Raw genomic sequence first — 7,500 nt, forward strand, 5'->3', positions numbered from 1 at the left:
ACGCTCTGAATTTACCAACGGACAATCTGACAACGCTCTGAATTTACCAACGGACAATCTGACAACGCTCTGAATTGACAACGCTCTGAATTGACAACGGACAATCTGACAGCGCTCTGAATTTACCAACGGACAATCTGACAACGCTCTGAATTTACCAACGGACAATCTGACACCGCTCTGAATTGACAACGCTCTGAATTGACAACGCTCTGAATTGACAACGCTCTGAATTGACAACGCTCTGAATTGACAACGCTCTGAATTGACAACGGACAATCTGACAGTGCTCTGAATTGACAACGCTCTGAATTTACCAACGGACAATCTGACAACACAACTCTGGCAGTCCAGATTTGAATTTATGAACACACCCGAAGTCGTAACATGTCTAGCTAGTTATTTGTAATGTTAACAAGCTAGCAAGAGGTTGCATAGCAACAGCATCAACTTCCTATAGACAGGCGAAGAGCTAGTACGCTCAACTGAAAGGATACCGTTTGTTTACAGAATACTAAAATGAACTAATAGTATCTATTCATTAAGTATGTAGTATACAGTATGTTAGTATGGGTACTCATTAAGTAGGTAGTATACATTATGTCAGTATGGGTACTCATTAAGTAGGTAGTATACAGTATGTCAGTATGGGTACTCATTAAGTAGGTAGTATACAGTATGTCAGTATGGGTACTCATTAAGTAGGTAGTATACAGTATGTCAGTATGGGTACTCATTAAGTAGGTAGTATACGGTATGTTAGTATGGGTACTCATTAAGTAGGTAGTATACGGTATGTTAGTATGGGTACTCATTAAGTAGGTAGTATACGGTATGTTAGTATGGGTACTCATTAAGTAGGTAGTATACGGTATGTTAGTATGGGTACTCATTAAGTAGGTAGTATACGGTATGTTAGTATGGGTACTCATTAAGTAGGTAGTATACGGTATGTTAGTATGGGTACTCATTAAGTAGGTAGTATACGGTATGTTAGTATGGGTACTCATTAAGTAGGTAGTATACGGTATGTTAGTATGGGTACTCATTAAGTAGGTAGTATACGGTATGTTAGTATGGGTACTCATTAAGTAGGTAGTATACGGTATGTTAGTATGGGTACTCATTAAGTAGGTAGTATACGGTATGTTAGTATGGGTACTCATTAAGTAGGTAGTATACGGTATGTTAGTATGGGTACTCATTAAGTAGGTAGTATACGGTATGTTAGTATGGGTACTCATTAAGTAGGTAGTATACGGTATGTTAGTATGGGTACTCATTAAGTAGGTAGTATACGGTATGTTAGTATGGGTACTCATTAAGTAGGTAGTATACGGTATGTTAGTATGGGTACTCATTAAGTAGGTAGTATACAGTATGTTAGTATGGGTACTCATTAAGTATACGGTATGTTAGTATGGGTATTCGAACACAGCTCTGGTCTTTTTCCATTAGTCCACTGTTGATACAGGGATGAAGTGGCCTGCTACACTTTCCTTGTTGAAAGTTCTCCAGGCGAATGTCCTGTACTTTAACCAATGACTTGCAAAACAAAATGGGACTGTATCAATGAGTAGAATACCAGAATATCGTTTCTGAGTGGACTTTAACTCCCTAAGTCCTTGATATCCATAGTCCTGCATGAATCCATTCATACCTGAAAGAATGAGATCTAAGGTCGTTTTGGTAACTCTTGTATAACTCTGTCCCCAGCCTGGCTTCACACCTGCAACTCACCTTCACTGGGTTCTTTCATAAAGTCGGTAAGTGTTTAACTTGATGTTTGTAGGGATGATGGTCGCTAAGTGTTTAACTTGATGTTTGTAGGGATGATGGTCGGTAAGTGTTTAACTTGATGTTTGTAGGGATGATGGTCGGTAAGTGTTTAACATGATGTTTGTAGGGATGATGGTCGGTAAGTGTTTAACTTGTTTGCAGGGATGATGGCAAATATAAATGTAATCATATCACATGCACGTTATTTGTTTAAATCCTGACGGTTACTGTTTTCTCATTCCCCTCTCATCCCGACGGTTACTGTCTTCTCATTCCCCTCTCATCCCGACGGTTACTGTCTTCTTATTCCCCTCTCATCCCGACGGTTACTGTCTTCTTATTCCCCTCTCATTCCCCTCTCATCCCGACGGTTACTGTCTTCTTATTCCCCTCTCATCCTGACGGTTACTGTCTTCTTATTCCCCTCTCATCCCGACGGTTACTGTCTTCTTATTCCCCTCTCATCCCGACGGTTACTGTCTTCTTATTCCCCTCTCATTCCCCTCTCATCCCGACGGTTACTGTCTTCTTATTCCCCTCTCATCCTGACGGTTACTGTCTTCTTATTCCCCTCTCATCCTGACGGTTACTGTCTTCTTATTCCCCTCTCATCCCGACGGTTACTGTCTTCTTATTCCCCTCTCATCCTGACGGTTACTGTCTTCTTATTCCCCTCTCATCCTGACGGTTACTGTCTTCTTATTCCCCTCTCATTCCCCTCTCATCTGACAGTTACTGTCTTCTTATTCCCTCTCATTTTCCCTCTCATCCGACGGTTACTGTCTTCTTATTCCCCTCTCATCCTGACGGTTACTGTCTTCTTATTCCCCTCTCATCCTGACGGTTACTGTCTTCTCATTCCCCTCTCATCCTGACGGTTACTGTCTTCTTATTCCCCTCTCATCCTGACGGTTACTGTCTTCTCATTCCCCTCTCATTCCCCTCTCATCCCGACGGTTACTGTCTTCTTATTCCCCTCTCATTCCCCTCTCATCCTGACGGTTACTGTCTTCTTATTCCCCTCTCATCCTGACGTTTACTGTCTTCTTATTCCCCTCTCATCTGACGGTTACTGTCTTCTTATACCCCTCTCATTCCCTCCTCATCCTGGCCAGTTTACTGTCTTCTCATTCCCCTCTCATTCCCCTCTCATCCCTGGCACGGTTTACAATATTTCTCATTCCCCTCTCATTCCCCTCTCATCCTGACGGTTACTGTCTTCTCATTCCCCTCTCATCCCCTTATTCCCTCTCATCCCGACGGTTACTGTCTTCTTATTCCCCCTCATCCTGATGGTTACTGTCTTCTTATTCCCCTCATCCTGACGGTTACTGTCTTCTTATTCCCCTCTCATTCCCTCTCCTGACGGTTACTGTCTTCTTATTCCCCTCTCATCCACAGCGGTTACTGTCTTCTTATTCCCCTCTCATCCCGGCAGTTACTGTCTTCTTATTCCCCTCTCATCCCGGTTACTGTGCTCTTCTTATTCCCCTCTCATCCCCTGGCCGGGTCCTGTCTTCTCATTCCCCTCTCATCTGGCGGTTACTGTCTTCTCATTCCCCTCTCATCTGGCGGTTACTGTCTTTCTTATTCCCCTCTCATCCCGGCGGTTACTGTCTTCTTATTCCCCCTCATCCCGGCCGGTTACTGTCTTCTTATTCCCCTCTCATCCCGACGGTTACTGTCTTCTCATTCCCTCTCATCCTGGCGGTTACTGTCTTCTTATCCCCACTACAGAGAAGTCATCCGTAGACTCAGAGAATGAGCAGAACTCTGTTTCTCTAGAGGTGCTGCTGGTTAAAAGTCTGTCACAAGAAGGAAGGTAAGAGAGCGAGTGTGAGCGTCTGCTAGGTGACAAAAATGTGTGTGTGTACGCTCACATCTTCTCTCATTTAACCCTTTCTCTCTTTTCTCTTTTCTCCCCTCTCCCATACACATTTCCACTCCCTGTTCTCTCACCCCCCAGGATGTGAGGCTGTCCAGTGAAGCAGTTTCCTACAGGAAGAAACAGGTGCCTCTGAAACCCCAGACAGCAGCACTCCCAGCAGTCAGCCCAGGACCGGGCTCCTGTCCCTTCTCTGGTGGTGTCCAGTAGTGAGTTGCCTTACAGCAACGGCCACACGGTTAAGTCCTACTCCCTGTTGTTCAGAGTGTCTGGACCAGGCAGGACGCAGCACAACGGACTGGTCAATGGACAGACCAATGAGAATATAGGTAGGCTTAGTGCTGGAGTTAAACTACATGTCACTAGGGTAGATGGTGTGTGTGTGTGTTAACCCCAGTCTTGTATTGGTACAGAGGATGTGTGTGTGTGTGTGTGTGTGTGTGTGTGTGTGTGTGTGTGTGTGTGTGTGTGTGTGTGTGTGTGTGTGTGTGTGTGTGTGTGTGTGTGTGTGTGTGTGTGTGTGTGTGTGTGTGTGTGTGTGTGTGTGTGTGTGTGTGTGTGTGTGTTAACCCCAGTCTTGTATTGGTACAGAGGATGTGTGTGTGTGTGTGTTAACCCCAGTCTTGTATTGGTACAGAGGATGTGTGTGTGTGTGTGTTAACCCCAGTATTGTATTGGAACAGAGGAGGTGTGTGTTAACCCCAGTCTTGTATTGGTACAGAGGATGTGTGTGTGTGTGTGTGTGTGTGTGTGTGTGTGTGTGTGTGTGTGTGTGTGTTAACCCCAGTCTTGTATTGGTACAGAGGATGTGTGTGTGTGTGTGTTAACCCCAGTCTTGTATTGGTACAGAGGATGTGTGTGTGTGTGTGTTAACCCCAGTCTTGTATTGGTACAGAGGATGTGTGTGTGTGTGTGTGTGTGTGTGTTAACCCCAGTATTGTATTGGAACAGAGGAGGTGTGTGTTAACCCCAGTCTTGTATTGGTACAGAGGATGTGTGTGTGTGTGTGTGTTAACCCCAGTCTTGTATTGGTACAGAGGATGTGTGTGTGTGTGTGTGTGTGTGTGTGTGTGTGTGTGTGTGTGTGTGTGTGTGTGTGTGTGTGTGTGTGTGTGTGTGTGTGTGTGTGTGTGTGTGTGTGTGTGTGTGTGTGTGTGTGTGTGTGTGTGTGTTAACCCCAGTCTTGTATTGGTACAGAGGGTGTGTGTGTGTGTTAACCCCAGTCTTGTATTGGTACAGAGGATGTGTGTGTGTGTGTTAACCCCAGTCTTGTATTGGTACAGAGGATGTGTGTGTGTGTGTGTTAACCCCAGTATTGTATTGGAACAGAGGATGTGTGTGTGTGTGTGTTAACCCCAGTCTTGTATTGGTACAGAGGATGTGTGTGTGTGTGTGTTAACCCCAGTCTTGTATTGGTACAGAGGATGTGTGTGTGTGTGTGTGTGTGTGTGTTAACCCCAGTCTTGTATTGGAACAGAGGACGTGTGTGTTAACCCCAGTATTGTATTGGTACAGAGGAGGTGTGTGTGTGTGTGTATTTAACTGAGTCTTGTATTGGTACAGAGGATGTGTGTGTGTGTGTGTGGCAACCCCAGTCTTGTATTGGTACAGAGGATGTGTGTGTGTGTGTGTGTTAACCCCAGTCTTGTATTGGTACAGAGGATGTGTGTGTGTGTGTGTGTTAACCCCAGTCTTGTATTGGTACAGAGGATGTGTGTGTGTGTGTTAACCCCAGTCTTGTATTGGTACAGAGGAGGTGTGTGTGTGTGTGTGTTAACCCCAGTCTTGTATTGGTACAGAGGATGTGTGTGTGTGTGTGTTAACCCCAGTCTTGTATTGGTACAGAGGATGTGTGTGTGTGTGTGTTAACCCCAGTCTTGTATTGGTACAGAGGATGTGTGTGTGTGTGTGTTAACCCCAGTATTGTATTGGAACAGAGGAGGTGTGTGTTAACCCCAGTCTTGTATTGGTACAGAGGATGTGTGTGTGTGTGTGTGTGTGTGTGTGTGTGTGTGTGTGTGTGTGTGTGTGTGTGTGTGTGTGTGTGTTAACCCCAGTCTTGTATTGGTACAGAGGATGTGTGTGTGTGTGTGTTAACCCCAGTCTTGTATTGGTACAGAGGATGTGTGTGTGTGTGTGTTAACCCCAGTCTTGTATTGGTACAGAGGATGTGTGTGTGTGTGTGTGTGTGTGTGTTAACCCCAGTATTGTATTGGAACAGAGGAGGTGTGTGTTAACCCCAGTCTTGTATTGGTACAGAGGATGTGTGTGTGTTAACCCCAGTCTTGTATTGGTACAGAGGATGTGTGTGTGTGTGTGTGTGTGTGTGTGTGTGTGTGTGTGTGTGTGTGTGTGTGTGTGTGTGTGTGTGTGTGTGTGTGTGTGTGTGTGTGTGTGTGTGTGTGTGTGTGTGTGTGTGTTAACCCCAGTCTTGTATTGGTACAGAGGGTGTGTGTGTGTGTTAACCCCAGTCTTGTATTGGTACAGAGGATGTGTGTGTGTGTGTTAACCCCAGTCTTGTATTGGTACAGAGGATGTGTGTGTGTGTGTGTTAACCCCAGTATTGTATTGGAACAGAGGATGTGTGTGTGTGTGTGTTAACCCCAGTCTTGTATTGGTACAGAGGATGTGTGTGTGTGTGTGTTAACCCCAGTCTTGTATTGGTACAGAGGATGTGTGTGTGTGTGTGTGTGTGTGTGTTAACCCCAGTCTTGTATTGGAACAGAGGACGTGTGTGTTAACCCCAGTATTGTATTGGTACAGAGGAGGTGTGTGTGTGTGTGTGTTAACACCAGTCTTGTATTGGTACAGAGGATGTGTGTGTGTGTGTGTTAACCCCAGTCTTGTATTGGTACAGAGGATGTGTGTGTGTGTGTGTGTTAACCCCAGTCTTGTATTGGTACAGAGGATGTGTACAGAGGTGTGTGTGTGTGTTAACCCCAGTCTTGTATTGGTACAGAGGAGGTGTGTGTGTGTGTGTGTTAACCCCAGTCTTGTATTGGTACAGAGGAGGTGTGTGTGTGTGTGTGTTAACCCCAGTCTTGTATTGGTACAGAGGATGTGTGTGTGTGTGTGTGTTAACCCCAGTCTTGTATTGGTACAGAGGATGTGTGTGTGTGTGTGTGTTAACCCCAGTCTTGTATTGGTACAGAGGATGTGTGTGTGTGTTAACCCCAGTCTTGTATTGGTACAGGTGTGTGTGTGTGTGTGTGTGTGTGTGTGTGTGTGTGTGTGTGTGTGTGTGTGTGTGTGTGTGTGTGTGTGTGTGTGTGTGTGTGTGTGTGTGTGTGTGTGTGTGTGTGTGTGTGTGTGTGTGTGTGTGTGTGTGTGTGTGTGTGTGTGTGTGTGCCCAGTATTGTATTGGTACAGAGGAGGTGTGTGTTAACCCCAGTCTTGTATTGGAACAGAGGATGTGTGTTAACCCCAGTCTTGTATTGGTACAGGTGTGTGTGTGTGTTAACCCCAGTATTGTATTGGTACAGAGGATGTGTGTGTTAACCCCAGTCGTGTATTGGTACAGGTGTGTGTGTGTGTGTTAACCCCAGTATTGTATTGGTACAGAGGATGTGTGTGTTAACCCCAGTCTTGTATTGGTGCGTGTGTGTGTGTGTGTGTGTGTGTGTGTGTGTGTGTGTGTGTGTGTGTGTGTGTGTGTGTGTGTGTGTGTGTGTGTGTGTGTGTGTGTGTGTGTGTGTGTGTGTGTGTTAACCCCAGTCTTGTATTGGTACAGAGGATGTGTGTGTGTGTGTGTGTGTGTTAACCCCAGTCTTGTATTGGTACAGAGGATGTGTGTGTGTGTTAACCCCAGTCTTGTATTGGAACAGAGGAGGTGTGTG

The 7,500-nt window shown here is 45.3% G+C and overlaps 1 pseudogene; it reads left to right on the plus strand.

Moving 5' to 3' along the window:
- The first annotated feature begins 1,699 nt into the window (after window positions 1–1,699).
- The window catches only part of LOC124029110, a 20,231-nt pseudogene continuing 14,430 nt past the window's right edge, over window positions 1,700–7,500 (plus strand).

This window comes from Oncorhynchus gorbuscha, unplaced genomic scaffold, assembly GCF_021184085.1.
Source record: "Oncorhynchus gorbuscha isolate QuinsamMale2020 ecotype Even-year unplaced genomic scaffold, OgorEven_v1.0 Un_scaffold_5555, whole genome shotgun sequence".
NCBI classification, from domain to species: domain Eukaryota; kingdom Metazoa; phylum Chordata; class Actinopteri; order Salmoniformes; family Salmonidae; genus Oncorhynchus; species Oncorhynchus gorbuscha.